The sequence below is a fragment of the Salmo salar genome, unplaced genomic scaffold, assembly GCF_905237065.1.
Source record: "Salmo salar unplaced genomic scaffold, Ssal_v3.1, whole genome shotgun sequence".
Taxonomy (NCBI): domain Eukaryota; kingdom Metazoa; phylum Chordata; class Actinopteri; order Salmoniformes; family Salmonidae; genus Salmo; species Salmo salar.
The window spans coordinates 15,001-38,498 of NW_025547664.1; the positions used below are offsets into that span (position 1 = coordinate 15,001).

At 42.9% G+C, this 23,498-nt stretch overlaps 1 pseudogene; it reads right to left on the bottom strand.

The window, feature by feature from the left end:
• Positions 1-23,498, bottom strand: part of LOC123732148 (thrombospondin type-1 domain-containing protein 4-like) — a 41,058-nt pseudogene that overhangs the window by 6,693 nt on the left and 10,867 nt on the right.

The following is a 23,498-nucleotide window of genomic DNA, read 5'->3' on the forward strand; positions in this document are numbered from 1 at the left end:
GAGTCGCCTCGTTTCACTGCCAAAAAACACAATGAAACCATCTAGTGAAAATAACAACACAATGTCAAATACAGGAAGCCTCGTCAAATAATGAACATCCAATCACATTAACCGTTACTCTCTCGGGGAAAAACATTCACTCTTGCGCAGACATTTAGAAATGAAACATGACAATTTGAAAAAATACGTTTTTGGAGCGGGAATAAAGACGACTTTAGAGTAGTAAGACATGTATAAAAGCAATAGATACCATTAATCAGAAGGGGCTAGAAGGGTGTTATACAGTGAGCTACCGAGTGGCGAGGACAGGCAAGCCCCATACTATCGTGGAGGATTTAATTCTTCCTGCTGCCGTGGATATGGCTGGGACAACGCTGAGGGAAAAGGCCCCAAAAACTATACAGACAATGCCTTCATCAAACAACACTGTTTCACGACGCATCAGTGACATGGCAGGAGATGTTTTGAAATGATTACTGCTTCACATACAAGCCAGTGAATTCTATGTGTTACAGTTGGATGAGTCGACAGACGTGGCGGGTCTGGCCCAGCTCCTGGTATATGTCCGTTATGTTTACGGGGGTCAATTAAGGAATATATCCTCTTCTGCAAACCACTGGAAACCAGGACAACAGGAGAGGATATTTTTAAAGTACTGGACAGCTTTGTGACATCAAATAGACTTTGGTGGTCAAGATGTGTTGGTTACTGTACTGATGGTGTAAAAGCCATGACAGGGAGACATAGTGGAGTGGTAACGCGCGTGAAAGCAGTTGCTCCCGACGCCATTTGGGTCCACTGCAGCATCCGCCGAGAGGCTCTCGCTGCCAAGGGAATGCCTGACAGCTTAGAAAGATGTTTTGGGACACTACAGTGAAAATGGTTAACTTTGTTAAAGCAAGGCTTTAGTGTGTGTGTGTGTGTGTGTGTGTGTGTGTGTGTGTGTGTGTGTGTCTCACAAGGCAGGACAAGGCTGTGTGTTGCAGTCCACTTCCTGGTTTTGGGGTCGCTGGGCGTGGCTACAGAGGTCACCTGGTACTGTGGTCTTGCTCTCAGTCTCCACACACACCCACAGCACCTGGCGTCTACCTGAGAGACACACACACACACACACACACACACACACACACACGCACGCACGCACGCACAAGATAAAAGAGAGAGAGAGAGGGCAGTCACATACCTAGGGGGCTCTGTGTGAAATATGTTGGCAAAACAACTGTTATTACAGATTTCAGATCAGGTGTTAATCTAACTACAGTAAAGTTGTCTCTCTCTCTCTCTGGTCAGATCTCAGATCAGGTGTTAATCTAACTACAGTAAAGTTATCTCTCTCTGGTCTGATCTCAGATCAGGTGTTAATCTAACTACAGTAAAGTTGTCTCTCTCTGGTCTGATCTCAGGCCTGTCTGTGTGTCTATATGACTGTAGGTCCTCACCCTCACCACAAGAGGCGCTGCAGGCTGTGTGTGTGTGTGTGTGTGTGTGTGTGTGTGTGTGTGTGTGTGTGTGTGTGTGTGTCTATATGACTGTAGGTCCTCACCCCCACCACAGGAGGTGCTGCAGGCTGTGTGTCCGCTGCTGATCCAGCCGTAGGAAGGAGCCAATAGGTCAGGGTTCACCACGGGGTCAGAGGGCACATGGTTGGGATGGCCTCTCCCACCGCTGACATCATTGATGGCCACGCCCATTCCACTGTTGACATCATCGCTTCCTGAGTAGGTGGGGCCAACAGTCTCAACTAGAGAGAGAGAGGGGGATGAGAGAGGAGGATGAGAGTGAGAGAGGGATGAGAGAGAGAGGGGATGAGAGAGAGGGATGAGAGAGAGGGGATGAGAGAGAGAGGGGATGAGAGAGAGGGGGATGAGAGGGGATGAGAGAGAGAGGGGGATGAGAGAGGGGGATGAGAGAGAGGGGGATGAGAGAGAGAGGGGATGAGAGTGAGAGAGGGATGAGAGAGAGAGGGGGATGAGAGAGAGAGGGGATGAGAGAGAGAGAGGGGGATGAGAGACACGGGGATGAGAGAGAGAGGGGGATGAGAGAGAGAACGGGATGAGAGAGAGAGGGGGATGAGAGTGAGAGAGGGATGAGAGACAGGGGATGAGAGAGAGAGAGGGGATGAGAGACAGGGGATGAGAGACAGGGGATGAGAGAGAGAGGGGGATGAGAGAGAGGGGGATGGGAGAGGAGGATGAGAGAGAGGGGGATGAGAGAGAGGGGATGCGAGAGAGGGATGAGAGAGAGAGGGGGATGAGAGAGACAGGGGGATGAGAGAGAGCGAGAGAGGGATGAGCGAGACAGGGGGATGAGAGAGACAGGGGGATGAGAGAGACAGGGGGATGAGAGAGAGAGAGAGAGGGGATGAGAGAGAGCAAGGGATGAGAGAGACGGGGATGAGAGAGAGAGAGGGATGAGAGAGACAGGGGATGAGAGAGAGGGGATGAGAGAGAGAGGGATGAGAGAGAGGGGGATGAGTGAGACAGGGGATGAGAGAGAGAGGGATGAAAGAGAGAGGGGGTGAAAGAGAGAGGGGATGAGAGAGAGAGGGATGAGAGAGACAGGGGGATGAGAGAGAGAGAGGGGATGAGAGAGAGAGGGATGAGTGGGAGAGGGGATGAGTGAGAGAGGGGGATGCGAGAGAGAGAGGGGGATGAGAGAGAGAGGGGATGAGCGAGACAGGGGATGAGAGAGACAGGGGATGAGAGAGAGAGGGGATGAGAGAGAGAGAGAGAGAGAGAGAGAGAGAGAGAGAGAGGGATGAGAGAGACGGGGATGAGAGAGAGAGGGGATGAGAGAGAGAGAGGGATGAGAAAGACAGGGGATGAGAGAGAGGGGATGAGAGAGAGGGGGATGAGAGACAGGGGGATGAGAGACAGGGGATGAGAGACAGGGGGATGAAAGAGAGAACGGGATGAGAGAGAGGGGGATAGAGAGAGAGGGATGAGAGAGAGGGGATGAGTGAGACAGGGGGATGAAAGAGAGAGGGGGTGAAAGAGAGAGGGGATGAGAGAGAGAGGGATGAGAGAGACAGGGGATGAGAGAGAGAGGGGGATGAGAGAGAGAGGGATGAGTGAGAGAGGGGGATGAGAGAGAGAGGGGGGATGAGAGAGAGAGAGGGGGATGAGAGAGAGAGGGGGATGAGAGAGACAGGGGATGAGAGAGACAGGGGATGAGAGAGAGAGGGGGATGAGAGAGAGAGAGGGGGATGAGAGAGAGCGAGGGATGAGAGAGACGGGGATGAGAGAGAAGGGATAGAGAGAGAGAGAGGGATGAGAGAGACAGGGGATGAGAGAGAGGGGGATGAGAGAGAGAGGGATGAGAGAGAGGGGGATGAGTGAGACAGGGGGATGAAAGAGAGAGGGGGATGAGAGAGAGAGGGATGAGAGAGACAGGGGATGAGAGAGAGAGAGGGGATGAGAGAGAGAGGGGGATGAGAGAGAGGGGGGATGAGAGACAGGGGATGAGAGACAGGGGGATGAGAGAGAGAACAGGATGAGAGAGAGGGGATAAGAGAGAGAGGGGGGATGAGAGAGACAGGGGATGAGAGAGAGAGGGGGATGAGAGAGAGAGGGGGATGAGAGACAGCGAGGGATGAGAGAGACGGGGATGAGAGAGAAGGGATGAGAGAGAGAGAGAGAGGGATGAGGGAGACAGGGGGATGAGAGAGAGAGGGATGAGAGAGAGGGGGATGAGTGAGACAGGGGATGAAAGAGAGAGGGGGTGAAAGAGAGAGGGGATGAGAGAGAGAGGGATGAGAGAGAGAGAGGGGATGAGAGAGAGAGGGGGATGAGGGGGATGAGAGAGAGGGGGGATGAGAGAGGGGATGAGGGGGGATGAGAGAGAGAGGGGGATGAGGGGGGATGAGAGAGAGAGGGGGATGAGGGGGATGAGAGAGAGAGGGGATGAGGGGGATAGAGAGAGAGGGGGATGAGGGGGATGAGAGAGAGAGGGGGATGAGGGGGGTGAGAGAGAGGGGATGAGAGAGACAGGGGATGAGAGAGACAGGGGATGAGAGAGAGAGGGGGGATGAGAGAGAGGGGATGAGAGAGAGCGAGGGATGAGAGAGACGGGGATGAGAGAGAAGGGATGAGAGAGAGAGAGAGAGGGATGAGAGAGACAGGGGATGAGAGAGAGGGGGATGAGAGAGAGAGGGATGAGAGAGAGGGGATGAGTGAGACAGGGGATGAAAGAGAGAGGGGTGAAAGAGAGAGGGGGATGAGAGAGAGAGGGATGAGAGAGAGAGAGGGGGATGAGAGAGAGAGGGGGATGAGGGGGATGAGAGAGAGGGGGATGAGAGAAGGGGATGAGGGGGTGAGAGAGAGAGGGGGATGAGGGGGATGAGAGAGAGAAGGGGATGAGGGGGATGAGAGAGAGAGGGGGATGAGGGGGGATGAGAGAGAGAGGGGGGGATGAGGGGGATGAGAGAGAGAGGGGGATGAGGGGGATGAGAGAGAGAGGGGATGAGGGGGATGAGAGAGAGGGGGATGAGAGAGACAGGGGGATGAGAGAGACAGGGGGATGAGAGAGAGAGGGGGATGAGAGAGAGAGAGGGGGATGAGAGAGAGCGAGGGATGAGAGAGACGGGGATGAGAGAGAAGGGATGAGAGAGAGAGAGAGAGGGATGAGAGAGACAGGGGATGAGAGAGAGGGGGATGAGAGAGAGAGGGATGAGAGAGAGGGGATGAGTGAGACAGGGGATGAAAGAGAGAGGGGGTGAAAGAGAGAGGGGATGAGAGAGAGAGGGATGAGAGAGAGAGAGGGGGATGAGAGAGAGAGGGGATGAGGGGGATGAGAGAGAGGGGGATGAGAGAAGGGGATGAGGGGGATGAGAGAGAGAGGGGATGAGGGGGATGAGAGAGAGAGGGGATGAGGGGGGATGAGAGAGAGGGGAGATGAGAGAAGGGGATGAGGGGGATGAGAGAGAGAGGGGGATGAGGGGGATGAGAGAGAGAGAGGGATGAGGGGGGATGAGAGAGAGAGAGGGATGAGGGGGATGAGAGAGAGAAGGGGATGAGGGGGCGATGAGAGAGAGAGAGGGATGAGGGGGATGAGAGAGAGAGGGGGATGAGGGGGATGAGAGAGAGGGGGATGAGAGAGAGCGGAGAGATCAACAAGAGGCTTGATAAAGTGAAGAGGACACAGAAGAAAAGGATAGGAGATGAAGTCAGGGGTGGTACATGAAAAAGGGAGGAGAGATGAGGGGTGGTACATGAAAAAGAGAGGAGAGGAGGAGAGGTGAGGGGTGGTACATGAAAAAGAGAGGAGAGGAGGAGAGGTGAGGGGTGGTACATGAAAAAGAGAGGAGAGGTGGAGAGGTGGTACATGAAAAGAGAGGAGAGGAGGAGAGATGAGGGGTGGTACATGAAAAAGAGAGGAGAGGAGGAGAGATGAGGGGTGGTACATGAAAAAGAGAGGAGAGGAGGAGAGATGAGGGGTGGTACATGAAAAAGAGAGGAGAGGAGGAGAGGTGGTACATGAAAAGAGAGGAGAGGAGGAGAGATGAGGGGTGGTACATGAAAAGAGAGGAGAGGAGGAGAGATGAGGGGTGGTACATGAAAAAGAGAGGAGAGGAGGAGAGATGAGGGGTGGTACATGAAAAAGAGAGGAGAGGAGGAGAGGTGAGGGGTGGTACATGAAAAGAGAGGAGAGGGAGGAGAGATGAGGGGTGGTACATGAAAAAGAGAGGAGAGGAGGAGAGATGAGGGGTGGTACATGAAAAAGAGAGGAGAGGAGGAGAGATGAGGGGTGGTACATGAAAAAGAGAGGAGAGGAGGAGAGATGAGGGGTGGTACATGAAAAAGAGAGGAGAGGAGGAGAGATGAGGGGTGGTACATGAAAAAGAGAGGAGAGGAGGAGAGGTGAGGGGTGGTACATGAAAAGAGAGGAGAGGAGGAGAGGTGAGGGGTGGTACATGAAAAAGAGAGGAGAGGTGGAGAGGTGGTACATGAAAAAGAGAGGAGAGGAGGAGAGATGAGGGGTGGTACATGAAAAGAGAGGAGAGGAGGAGAGATGAGGGGTGGTACATGAAAAAGAGAGGAGAGGAGGAGAGATGAGGGGTGGTACATGAAAAAGAGAGGAGAGGAGGAGAGATGAGGGGTGGTACATGAAAAAGAGAGGAGAGGAGGAGAGATGAGGGGTGGTACATGAAAAAGAGAGGAGAGGAGGAGAGATGAGGGGTGGTACATGAAAAGAGAGGAGAGGAGGAGAGATGAGGGGTGGTACATGAAAAAGAGAGGAGAGGAGGAGAGATGAGGGGTGGTACATGAAAAAGCAACTAGATAAAACGTTGTTTATTAAAGGTGTTGCTGGGTTATCTATCTTATTATCTATCCTGATGCCTGGTCACTTTACCCTGCCTTCATGTACATATCTACCTCATTATTATCTATCCTGATGTCTGGTCACTTTACCCTGCCTTCATGTACATATCTACCTCATTATTATCTATCCTGATGTCTGGTCACTTTACCCTGCCTTCATGTACATATCTACCTCAAATACCTTATTATTATCTATCCTGATGTCTAGTCACTTTACCCTGCCTTCATGTACATATCTACCTCAAATACCTCATTATTATCTATCCTGATGTCTAGTCACTTTACCCTGCCTTCATGTACATATCTACCTCATTATTATCTGTCCTGATGCCTGGTCACTTTACCCTGCCTTCATGTACATATCTACCTCATTATTATCTATCCTGATGTCTGGTCACTTTACCCTGCCTTCATGTACATATCTACCTCAAATACCTTATTATTATCTATCCTGATGTCTAGTCACTTTACCCTGCCTTCATGTACATATCTACCTCATTATCTATCCTGATGTCTGGTCACTTTACCCTGCCTTCATGTACATATCTACCTCTAATACCTTATTATTATCTATCCTGATGCCTAGTCACTTTACCCTGCCTTCATGTACATATCTACCTCATTATCTATCCTGATGCCTAGTCACTTTACCCTGCCTTCATGTACATATCTACCTCATTATTATCTATCCTGATGTCTGGTCACTTTACCCTGCCTTCATGTACATATCTACCTCAAATACCTTATTATTATCTATCCTGATGTCTAGTCACTTTACCCTGCCTTCATGTAGATATCTACCTCTAATACCTTATTATTATCTATCCTGATGTCTAGTCAATTTACCCTGCCTTCATGTACATATCTACCTCATTATTATCTATCCTGATGTCTGGTCACTTTACCCTGCCTTCATGTACATATCTACCTCAAATACCTTATTATTATCTATCCTGATGTCTAGTCAATTTACCCTGCCTTCATGTACATATCTACCTCATTATTATCTATCCTGATGGCTGGTCACTTTACTCTGCCTTCATGTACATATCTACCTCAAATACCTTATTATTATCTATCCTGATGCCTAGTCAATTTACCCAGCCTTCATGTACATATCTACCTCATTATTATCTATCCTGATGCCTAGTCACTTTACCCTGCCTTCATGTACATATCTACCTCAAGTACCTCTGATCTGGTACTTCCTGTACAGTAAATACACTATATATACAAAAGTATGTGGACACCCCTTGAAATGTTCCAACATCTAGTGGAAAGCCTTCCCAGAAGAGTGGAGGCTGTTATAGCAGCAATGTTCCAACATCTAGTGGAAAGCCTTCTCAGAAGAGTGGAGGCTGTTATAGCAGCAATGTTCCAACATCTAGTGGAAAGCCTTCTCAGAAGAGTGGAGGCTGTTATAGGAGCAATGTTCCAACATCTAGTGGAAAGCCTTCCCAGAAGAGTGGAGGCTGTTATAGCAGCAATGTTCCAACATCTAGTGGAAAGCCTTCCCAGAAGAGTGGAAGCTGTTATAGGAGCAAAGGGGGGACCAACTCCATAATAATGCCCATGATTTTGTAGACCAGCAGGTGTCCACATACTTATGATCATGTAGCGTAGCTCCAGTCTAGTGGACCAGCAGGTGTCCACATACTTATGATCATGTAGCGTAGCTCCAGTCTAGTAGACCAGCAGGTGTCCACATACTTATGATCATGTAGTGTGGCTACTATTTTATTTGTTAACTCTGCATCGTTGGGAAAGGTTCATACGTGTGTCTCTGTGTGTGTGTGTGTGTGTGTGTGTGTGTGTGTGTGTGTGTGTGTGTGTGTGTGTGTGTGTGTGTGTGTGTGTGTGTGTGTGTGTGTGTGTGTGCTCACCCAGGGGCAGTATGGCGGGGGGTGTGTTGGAGTGTGTGTGAGGCTCGGGGCTGGTGTGTGTGTCGTGAAGAGGAAGGCTGTACTCATAATACACACTGGGACCAGGCTGCTGATAGATCAACTGAGGAGAGAGAGAGAGAGAGAGCAAAATAAATATATAGATAACTGTGTATATATATATATATAGATAAATAGATAACTGTGTATATATATAGATATATAACTAGATAACTGTGTATATATATAGATATATAACTAGATAACTGTGTATATATATAGATATATAAATAGATAACTGTGTATATATATATATATATATATAGATATATAGATAACTGTGTATATATATAGATATATAACTAGATAACTGTGTATATATATATATATAGATAACTGTGTATATATATAGATATATATATAGATAACTGTGTATATATATAGATATATAACTAGATTACTGTGATATATATATATATATAGATAAATAGATAACTGTGTATATATATAGATATATAACTAGATAACTGTGTATATATATAGATATATAACTAGATAACTGTGTATATATATAGATATATAACTAGATTACTGTGTATATATATATATATATAGATAAATAGATAACTGTGTATATATATAGATATATAACTAGATAACTGTGTGTGTCTTACGTATAGATGTAACTCCTCCTTGGTGGGTCCCGGTGCGGTGATGGACTCTCCGGTTCTGGACCGAATCTCATTGGGTCGCCGATATGTCAGCCGGGTTCCCACGGCAACGATCAGGCCCGGGCGGTCGATCGCCCAGTTGCCGTTGATGATGGAAACTCCACTCCGAGTCCGCAGCGCTGAACGGTACGACCACAACATGACCACAGGACTCAGTCCGACCCATGAAGTTGGATAGAGGGACATTATTTGTAACTCAGTCCGACCCATGAAGTTGGATAGAGGGACCTTATTTGTAACTCAGTCCAACCCATAAAGTTGGATAGAGGGACCGTATTTGTAACTCAGTCCTAACCATGAAGTTAGATAGAGGGACCTTATTTGTAACGCAGTCCGACCCATGAAGTTAGATAGAGGGACATTATTTGTAACTCAGTCCGACCCATGAAGTTAGATAGAGGGACCTTATTTGTAACTCAGTCCGACCCATGAAGTTAGATAGAGGGACATTATTTGTAACTCAGTCCGACCCATGAAGTTAGATAGAGGGACATTATTTGTAACTGAGTCCGACCCATGAAGTTGGATAGAGGGAACGTATTTGTAACTCAGTCCGACCCATGAAGTTGGATAGAGGGACCTTATTTGTAACTCAGTCCGACCCATGAAGTTAGATAGAGGGACATTATTTGTAACTCAGTCCGACCCATGAAGTTAGATAGAGGGACATTATTTGTAACTCAGTCCGACCCATGAAGTTGGATAGAGGGACCTTATTTGTATCTGTAGCTTAATGGCTTATATGACAGAATGGGCAGCGCCATTGAGGCGATCTCTGTTTTTGTGTGTGTGTGTGTGTGTGTGTGTGTGTGTGTGTGTGTGTGTGTGTATACCTACCCAGGTAGTTCCTGGTCTTGACAGACTCTTGGATCCTGATGTTAGTGGCTCCAGCCGGTATCTCCACTATCTTATGGTAGCCCACGCTGAGCACCGGTCGAGAGAACATCCCACTTACCACCTTATGGCCCTGAAACACACACACACACACACACACACACACACACACACACACACACACGAGTGAGGGACAGAGAAGAGACCAGTATCAGTCCGACCACTGTGTTTGAGCTTTGAAGCTCTACTCTCTCTCTGTTCCCTCTACACTCTCTCTCTCTCTCTCTCTCTACCCATACCACTACTACTACCATTACATTACTACCCATACCACTACTACTACCATTACATTACTACCCATACCACTACTACTACCATTACATTACTACCCATACCACTACTACTACCATTACATTACTACCCATACCACTACCACTACCATTACATTACTACCCATACCACTACTACTACCATTACATTACTACCCATACCACTACTACTACCATTACATTACTACCCATACCACTACCACTATAATACTACCCATACCACTACCACTACCATTACATTACTACCCATACCACTACTACTACCATTACATTACTACCCATACCACTACCACTACCATTACATTACTACCCATACCACTACTACTACCATTACATTACTACCCATACCACTACTACTACCATTACATTACTACCCATACCACTACTACTACCATTACATTACTACCCATACCACTACCACTACCATTACCATTACTACCCATACCACTACTACTACCATTACATTACTACCCATACCACTACCACTATAATACTACCCATACCACTACTACTACCATTACATTACTACCCATACCACTACTAGCACCATTACATTACTACCCATACCACTACCACTATAATACTACCCATACCACTACTACTACCATTACATTACTACCCATACCACTACTACTACCATTACATTACTACCCATACCACTACCACTACCATTACATTACTACCCATACCACTACTACTACCATTACATCACTACCCATACCACTACTACTACCATTACATTACTACCCATACCACTACCACTACCATTACATTACTACCCATACCACTACTACTACCATTACATTACTACCCATACCACTACCACTACCATTACATTACTACCCATACCACTACCACTACCATTACATTACTACCCATACCACTACCACTACCATTACATTACTACCCATACCACTACTACTACCATTACATTACTACCCATACCACTACCACTACCATTACATTACTACCCATACCACTACTACTACCATTACATTACTACCCATACCACTACTACTACCATTACATTACTACCCATACCACTACCACTACCATTACATTACTACCCATACCACTACTACTACCATTACATTACTACCCATACCACTACCACTATAATACTACCCATACCACTACTACTACCATTACATTACTACCCATACCACTTCTAGTACCATTACATTACTACCCATACCACTACCACTATAATACTACCCATACCACTACTACTACCATTACATTACTACCCATACCACTACAACTACCATTACATTACTACCCATACCACTACCACTACCATTACATTACTACCCATACCACTACCACTACCATTACATTACTACCCATACCACTACCACTATAATACTACCCATACCACCACTACTACCATTACATTACTACCCATACCACTACCACTATAATACTACCCATACCACTACTACTACCATTACATTACTACCCATACCACTACCACTATAATACTACCCATACCACTACTACTACCATTACATTACTACCCATACTACTACTACTACCATTACATTACTACCCATACCACTACCACTATAATACTACCCATACCACTACTACTACCATTACATTACTACCCATACCACTACCACTACCATTACATTACTACCCATACCACTACTACTACCATTACATTACTACCCATACCACTACCACTATAATACTACCCATACCACTACTACTACCATTACATTACTACCCATACCACTACCACTACCATTACATTACCACCCATACCACTACTACTACCATTATCATTATTACCCATACCACTACCACTACCATTACATTACCACCCATACCACTACCACTACCATTACCACCCATACCACTATTACTACCATTACATTACTACCCATACCACTACTGCTACCATTACCAATACTACCCATACCACTACTACTACATTACCATTACTACCCATACCACTACTACTACCATTACCATTACCACCCATACCACTACTACTACCATTACATTACTACCCATACCACTACTGCTACCATTACCAATACTACCCATACCACTACTACTACCATTACATTACTACCTATACCACTTCTACTACCATTATCTTACCACCCATTCCACTACTACTACCATTACCACCCATACCACTACTACTACCATTACATTACTACCCATACCACTACTGCTACCATTACCAATACTACCCATACCACTACTACTACCATTACATTACTACCTATACCACTTCTACTACCATTACCATTACCACCCATACCACTACAACTACCATTACATTACTACCCATACCACTACCACTACATTACTACCCATACCACTACTACTACCATTACCATTACTACCCATACCACTACCACTACCATTACATTACTACCCATACCACTACTACTACCATTACATTACTACCCATACCACTACTACTACCATTACATTACTACCCATACCACCACTATTACCATTACATTACTACCCATACCACTACTATTACCATTACATTACTGCCCATACCACTACTACTACCATTACATTACTACCCATACCACTACTACTACCATTACCATTACTACCCATACCACTACTATTACATTACTACCCATACCACTACTACTACCATTACATTACTAGCCATACCGCTACTACTACTACCATTACATTATTACCCATACCACTACTACTACCATTACTATTACCATTACTACCCATACCACTACTACTACCATTACCATTACTACCCATACCACTACCACTACCATTACCATGACTATCCATACCACTACTACTACCATTACATTACTACCCATACCACTACTACTACCATTACCATTACTACCAATCCCACTACTACTACCATTACATTACTACCCATACCACTTCTACTACCATTACCATTACTACCCATCCCACTACTACTACCATTACTATACATACCACCACTACTACTACTACCACCATTACATTACTACCCATACCACTACCATTACCATGACTACCCATACCACTACTACTACCTTTACATTACCACCCATACCACAACTACTACCATTACATTACTAACCATCCCACTACAACTACCCTTACATTACTACCCATACCACTACTACTATCATTATCATTACTATCCCTACCACTACTAATACCATTACTACCCATACAACTACTACTACCATTACCATTACTACCCATACCACTACTACTACCCTTACATTACTACCCATACCACTACTACTACCACCATTACGTTACTACCCATACAACTACCACTACCATTACATTACCACCCATACCACTACTACTACCATTACCATTACTACCCATACCACTACTTCTACTACCATTACATTACTACACATACCATTACCATTAGTACCCATACCACTACTACTACCAGTACATTACCACCCATACCACTACCATGACATTACTACCCATACCACTACTACTACCATTACCATTACTACCCATACCACTACTACCACCATTACATTACTACCCATACCACTACTACTACCACCATTACATTACTACCCATACAACTACTACTACCATTAACATTACTACCCATACCACTACTACTACTACCATTACATTACCACCCATACCACTACTACTACCATTACCATTACTACCCATACCACTACTACTACTACCATTACATTACTACCCATACCACTACCATTACATTACTACACATACCATTACCATTACTACCCATACCACTACTACTACCATTACATTACCACCCATACCACTACCATTACATTACTACCCATACCACTACCACTACCATTACATTACTACCCATACCACTACTACTACTATTACATTACTACCCATACCACTTCTACTACCATTACATTACTTCCCATACCACTACTACCACCATTACCATTACTACCCATACCACTACCACTACCATTACATTACTACCCATACCACTACTACTACCATTACATTACTACCCATACCACTACTACTACCATTACATTACTTCCCATACCACTACTACTACCATTACCATTACTACACATACCACTACTACTACCATTACCATTACTACCCATACCACTACTACTACCATTACATTGCTACCCATACCACTACTACTACCATTACATTACTACCCATACCACTACCATTACATTACTACCCATACCACTACTACTACCATTACATTACTACCCATACCACTACTACTACCATTACATTACCACCCATACCACTACTACTACCATTACCATTACTACCCATACCACTACTACTACCATTACATTTCTACCCATACCACTACTACTACCATTACATTACTACCCATACCACTACCACTACCATTACCATTACTACCCATACCACTACTACTACCATTACTATGCATACCACCACTACTACTACCACCATTACATTACTACCCATACCACTACCATTACCATTACTACCCATACCACTACTACTACCATTACATTACTACCCATCCCACTACCACTACCATTACTACCCATACCACTACTACTATCATTACCATTACTACCCATACCACTACTACTACCATTACTACCCATACCACTACTACTACCATTACATTACTACCCATACCACTACTACTACCATTACATTACTACCCATACCACTACCATTACCATTACTACCCATACCACTACTACTACCATTACATTACCACCCATACCACTACTACTACATTACCATTACTATCCATACCACTACTACTACCATTACCATTACTACCCATACCACTACTACTACCATTACATTACTACCCATACCACTACTAATACATTACTACACATACCACTACTACTACCATTACATTACCAACCATACCACTGCTACTACCACTACCATTACTACCCATACCACTACTACTATCATTACCATTACTACCCATACCACTACTACTACCATCACATTACTATCCATACCACTACTACTACCATTACAATTACCACCCATACCACTTCTACTACCATTACATTACCACCCATACCACTACCACTACCATTACATTACCACCCATACCACTACTACTACCATTACATTACCACCCATACCACTACTACTACATTACCATTACTATCCATACCACTACTACTACCATTACCATTACTACCCATACCACTACTACTACCATTACATTACTATCCATACCACTACTACTACCATTACCATTACTACCCATACCACTACTACTACCATTACATTACTACCCATACCACTACTACTACCACCATTACATTACTATCCATACCACTACTACTACCATTACCATTACTACCCATACCACTACTACTACCATTACATTACTACCCATACCACTACTACTACCATTACATTACTACCCATACCACTACTACTACCATTACATTACTACCCATACCACTACTACTACCATTACCATTACTACCCATACCAACTCTACTACCATTACATTACTACCCATCCCACTACTACTACCATTACCATTACTACCCATACCACTACTACTACCATTACCATTACTACCCATACCACTACTACTACCCTTACCATTACTACCCATACCACTACCATTACAATTACTACCCATACCACTACTACTACCATTACTATACATACCACCACTACTACTACCACCATTACATTACTACCCATACCACTACCATTACCATGACTACCCATACCACTACTACTAACATTACATTACTACCCATACCACTTCCACTACCATTACATTACTACCCATACCACTACTACCATCATTACCATTACTACCCATACCACTACTACTACCATTACATTCACTACCCATACCACTACTACTACCATTACTACCCATACCACTACTACTACCATTATCTTTACTACTCATACCACTACTACTACCATAACATTACTACCCATACCACTACTACTACCATTACATTACTACCCATACCACTACTACTACCATTACATTACCACCCATACCACTACTACTACCATTACCATTACTACCCATACCACTACTACTACCATTACATTACTACCCATCCCACTACCACTACCATTACTACCCATACCACTACTACTATCATTACCATTACTACCCATACCACTACTACTACCATTACTACCCATACCACTACTACTACCATTACATTACTACCCATACCACTACTACTACCATTACATTACTACCCATACCACTACCATTACCATTACTACCCATACCACTACTACTACCATTACATTACCACCCATACCACTACTACTACATTACCATTACTACCCATACCACTACTACTACCATTACCATTACTACCCATACCACTACTACTACCATTACATTACTACCCATACCACTACTGCTACCATTACCGTTACTACCCATACCACTACTACTACCAATACATTACTACCCATACCACTACTATTACATTACTACACATACCACTACTACTACCATTACATTACCAACCATACCACTGCTACTACCACTACCATTACTACCCATACCACTACTACTATCATTACCATTACTACCCATACCACTACTACTACCATCACATTACTACCCATACCACTACTACTACCATTACAATTACCACCCATACCACTACTACTACCATTACATTACCACCCATACCACTACCACTACCATTACATTACCACCCATACCACTACTACTACCATTACATTACCACCCATACCACTACTACTACATTACCATTACTATCCATACCACTACTACTACCATTACCATTACTACCCATACCACTACTACTACCATTACATTACTACCCATACCACTACTGCTACCATTGCCGTTACTACCCATACCACTACTATTACATTACTACACATACCACTACTACTACCATTACATTACCAACCATACCACTGCTACTACCACTACCATTACTACCCATACCACTACTACTATCATTACCATTACTACCCATACCACTACTACTACCATCACATTACTACCCATACCACTACTATTACATTACTACACATACCACTACTACTACCATTACATTACCACCCATACCACTACCACTACCATTACATTACCACCCATACCACTACTACTACCATTACATTACCACCCATACCACTACTACTACATTACCATTACTATCCATACCACTACTACTACCATTACCATTACTACCCATACCACTACTACTACCATTACATTACTACCCATACCACTACTACTACCAATACATTACTACCCATACCACTACTATTACATTACTACCCATACCACTACTATTACATTACTACCCATACCACTACTACTACCATTACATTACCAACCATACCACTGCTACTACCACTACCATTACTACCCATACCACTACTACTATCATTACCATTACTACCCATACCACTACTACTACCATTACCAATACTATACCATACCACTACTACTACCATTACATTACTACCCATACCACTACTACTACCATTACATTACTACCCATACCACTACTACTACCATTACATTACTACCCATACCACTACTACTACCATTACATTACTACCCATACCACTACTACTACCATTACATTACTACCCATACCACTACTACTACCATTACATTACTACCATACCACTACCACTATAATACTACCCATACCACTACTACTACCATTACATTACTACCCATACCACTACCACTATAATACTACCCATACCACTAGTACTACCATTACATTACTACCCATACCACTACTACTACCATTACATTACTACCCATACCACTACCACTATAATACTACCCATACCACTACTACTACCATTACATTACTACCCATACCGCTACCACTATAATACTACCCATACCACTACTACTACCATTACATTACTACCCATACCACTACCACTACCATTACATTACTACCCATACCACTACTACTACCACTACATTACTACCCATACCACTACCACTATAATACTACCCATACCACTACTACTACCATTACATTACTACCCATACCACTACTACTACCATTACCATTACTACCCATACCACTACCACTACCATTACCACCCATACCACTATTACTACCATTACATTACTAGCCATACCGCTACTTCTACTACCATTACATTATTACCCATACCACTACTACTACCATTACATTACTACCCATACCACTACTACTACCATTACATTACTACCCATACCACTACTACTACCATTACATTACTACCCATACCACTACTACTACCATTACCATTTACTACCCATACCAACTCTACTACCATTACATTACTACCCATCCCACTACTACTACCATTACCATTACTACCCATACCACTACTACTACCATTACCATTACTACCCATACCACTACTACTACCCTTACCATTACTACCCATACCACTACCATTACAATTACTACCCATACCACTACTACTACCATTACTATACATACCACCACTACTACTACCACCATTACATTACTACCCATACCACTACCATTACCATGACTACCCATACCACTACTACTAACATTACATTACTACCCATACCACTTCCACTACCATTACATTACTACCGCATACCACTACTACTATCATTACCATTACTACCCATACCACTACTACTACCATTACATTACTACCCATACCACTACTACTACCATTACTACCCATACCACTACTACTACCATTATCTTTACTACTAATACCACTACTACTACCATAACATTACTACCCATACCACTACTACTACCATTACATTACTACCCATCCCACTACCACTACCATTACCACCCATACCACTACTACTACCATTACCATTACTACCCATACCACTACTACTACCATTACATTACTACCCATCCCACTACCATTACCATTACTACCCATACCACTACTACTACCATTACTACCCATACCACTACTACTACCATTACATTACTACCCATACCACTACTACTACCATTACATTACTACCCATACCACTACCATTACCATTACTACCCATACCACACTACTACCATTACATTACCACCCATACCACTACTACTACATTACACATTACTACCCATACCACTACTACTACCATTACCATTACTACCCATACCACTACTACTACCATTACATTACTACCCATACCACTACTGCTACCATTACCGTTACTACCCATACCACTACTACTACCAATACATTACTACCCATACCACTACTATTACATTACTACACATACCACTACTACTACCATTACATTTACCAACCATACCACTGCTACTACCACTACCATTACTACCCATACCACTACTACTATCATTACCATTACTACCCATACCACTACTACTACCATCACATTACTACCCATACCACTACTACTACCATTACAATTACCACCCATACCACTACTACTACCATTACATTACCACCCATACCACTACCACTACCATTACATTACCACCCATACCACTACTACTACCATTACATTACCACCCATACCACTACTACTACATTACCATTACTATCCATACCACTACTACTACCATTACCATTACTACCCATACCACTACTACTACCATTACATTACTACCCATACCACTACTGCTACCATTACACGTTACTACCCATACCACTACTATTACATTACTACACATACCACTACTACTACCATTACATTACTCAACCATACCACTGCTACTACCACTACCATTACTACCCATACCACTACTACTATCATTACCATTACTACCCATACCACTACTACTACCATCACATTACTACCCATACCACTACTATTACGATTACTACACATACCACTACTACTACCATTACATTACCACCCATACCACTACCACTACCATTACATTACCACCCATACCACTACTACTACCATTACATTACCACCCATACCACTACTACTACATTACCATTACTATCCATACCACTACTACTACCATTACCATTACTACCCATACCACTACTACTACCATTACATTACTACCCATACCACTACTACTACCAATACATTACTACCCATACCACTACTATTACATTTACTACCCATACCACTACTATTACATTACTACCCATACCACTACTACTACCATTGCATTACCAACCATACCACTGCTACTACCACTACCATTACTACCCATACCACTACTACTATCATTACCATTACTACCCATACCACTACTACTACCATTACAATTACCACCCATACCACTACTACTACCATTACCAATACTATACCATACCACTACTACTACCATTACATTACTACCCATACCACTACTACTACCATTACATTACTACCCATACCACTACTACTACCATTACATTACTACCCATACCACTACTACTACCATTACATTACTACCCATACCACTACTACTACCATTACATTACCACCCATACCACTACTATTACATTTACTACACATACCACTACTACTACCATTTACATTACCAACCATACCACTGCTACTACCACTACCATTACTACCCATACCACTACTACTATCATTACCATTACTACCATTACAATTACCACCCATACCACTACTACTACCATTACCAATACTACACCATACCACTACTACTACCATTACATTACTACCCATACCACTACTACTACCATTACATTACACCCATACCACTACTACTTACCATTACATTACTACCCATACCACTACTACTACCATTACATTACTACCCATACCACTACTACTACCATTACATTACTACCCATACCACTACTACTACCATTACATTACCACCCATACCACTACTACTACCATTACATTACTACCCATACCACTACCACTATAATACTACCCATACCACTACTACTACCATTACATTTACTAACCATACCACTACCACTATAATACTACCCATACCACTACTACTACCATTACATTACTACCCATACCACTACTACTACCATTACATTACTACCCATACCACTACCACTATAATACTACCCATACCACTACTACTACCATTACATTACTACCCATACCACTACCACTATAATACTACCCATACCACTACTACTACCATTACATTACTACCCATACCACTACCACTATAATACTACCCATACCACTACTACTACCATTACATTACTACCCATACCACTACTACTACCATTACATTACTACCCATACCACTACTACTACCATTATCATTATTACCCATACCACTACCACTACCGTTACATTACTACCCATACCACTACTACTACCATTATCATTACTACCCATACCACTACTACCATTACCATTACTACCCATACCACTACTACTACCATCACATTACTACCCATACCACTACTACTACGGCATTACCATTACTACCCATACCACTACTACTACCATTACATTACTACCCACCACTACCACTACCATCACATTTACTACCCATACCACTACTACTACCATTACCATTACTACCCATACCACTACTACTACCATTACCATTACTACCCATACCACTACTACTACCATTACAATTACCACCCATACCACTACTACTACCATTACCATTACTACCCATACCACACTGCTATCCATTACCAATACTACCCATACCACTACTACTACATTACCATTACTACCCATACCTCTACTACTACCATTACATTACTACCCATACCACTACTACTACCATTACAACTACCCATACCACTACCACTATAATACTATCCATACCACTACCACTACCATTACATTTACTACCCATACCACTACCACTATAATACTACCCATACCACTACTACTACCATTACATTACTACCCATACCACTACCACTATAATACTACCCATACCACTACTACTACCATTACATTACTACCATACCACTACCACTATAATACTACCCATACCACCACTACTACCATTACATTACTACCCATACCACTATTAGTACCATTACCATTACTACCCATACCACTACCACTACCATTACATTACTACCCATACCACTTCTACTACCATTATCATTATTACCCATACCACTATTACTACCATTACCAATACTACCCATACCACACTACCACCATTACAATTACTACCCATACCACTACTACTACCATTACATTACTACCCATACCACTACCACTACATTACTACCCATACCACTACTACTACCATTACCATTACTACCCATACCACTACCACTACCATTACATTTACTACCCATACCACTATTACTACCATTACATTACTACCCATACCACTACTACTACCATTACATTACTACCCATACCACTATTACTACCATTACCATTACTACCCATACCACTACCACTACCATTACATTACTACCCATACCACTACTACTACCATTACATTACTACCCATACCACTACCACTACCATTACATTACTACCCATACCACTACTACTACCATTACATCACTACCCATACCACTACCACTATAATACTACCCATACCACTACTACTACCATTACATTACTACCCATACCACTACCACTACCATTACATTACTACCATACCACTACCACTATAATACTACCCATACCACTATTACTACCATTACATTACTACCCATACCACTACTACTATCATTACTATTACTACCCATACCACTACTACTACCATTACAATTACCACCCATACCACTACTACTACCATTACATTACTACCCATACCACTACTACTACCATTACATTACTACCCATACCACTACTACTACCATTACATTTACTACCCATACCACTACTACTACCATTACATTACTACCCATACCACTACTATTACATTACTACACATACCACTACTACTACCATTACATTACCAACCATACCACTGCTACTACCACTACCATTACTACCCATACCACTTACTACTATCATTACCATTACTACCATTACAATTACCACCCATACCACTACTACTACGGTTACCAATACTATACCATACCACCACTACTACCATTACATTTACTACCCGTACCACTACCACTACCATTACATTACTACCCATACCACTACTACTACCATTACATTACTACCCATACCACTACCACTATAATACTCACCCATACCACTACTACTACCATTACATTACCACCCATACCACTACCACTACCATTACATTACCACCCATACCACTACTACTACCATTATCATTATTACCCATACCACTACCACTACCATTACATTACCACCCATACCACTACCACTACCATTACCACCCATACCACTGTTACTACCATTACATTACTAGCCATACCGCTACTTCTACTACCATTACATTATTACCCATACCACACTACTACCATTACATTACTACGGCCCCATACCACTACTACTACCATTACATTACTACTCCATACCACTACTACTACCATTACATTACACCCATACCACTACTACTACCATTACCATTACTACCCATACCA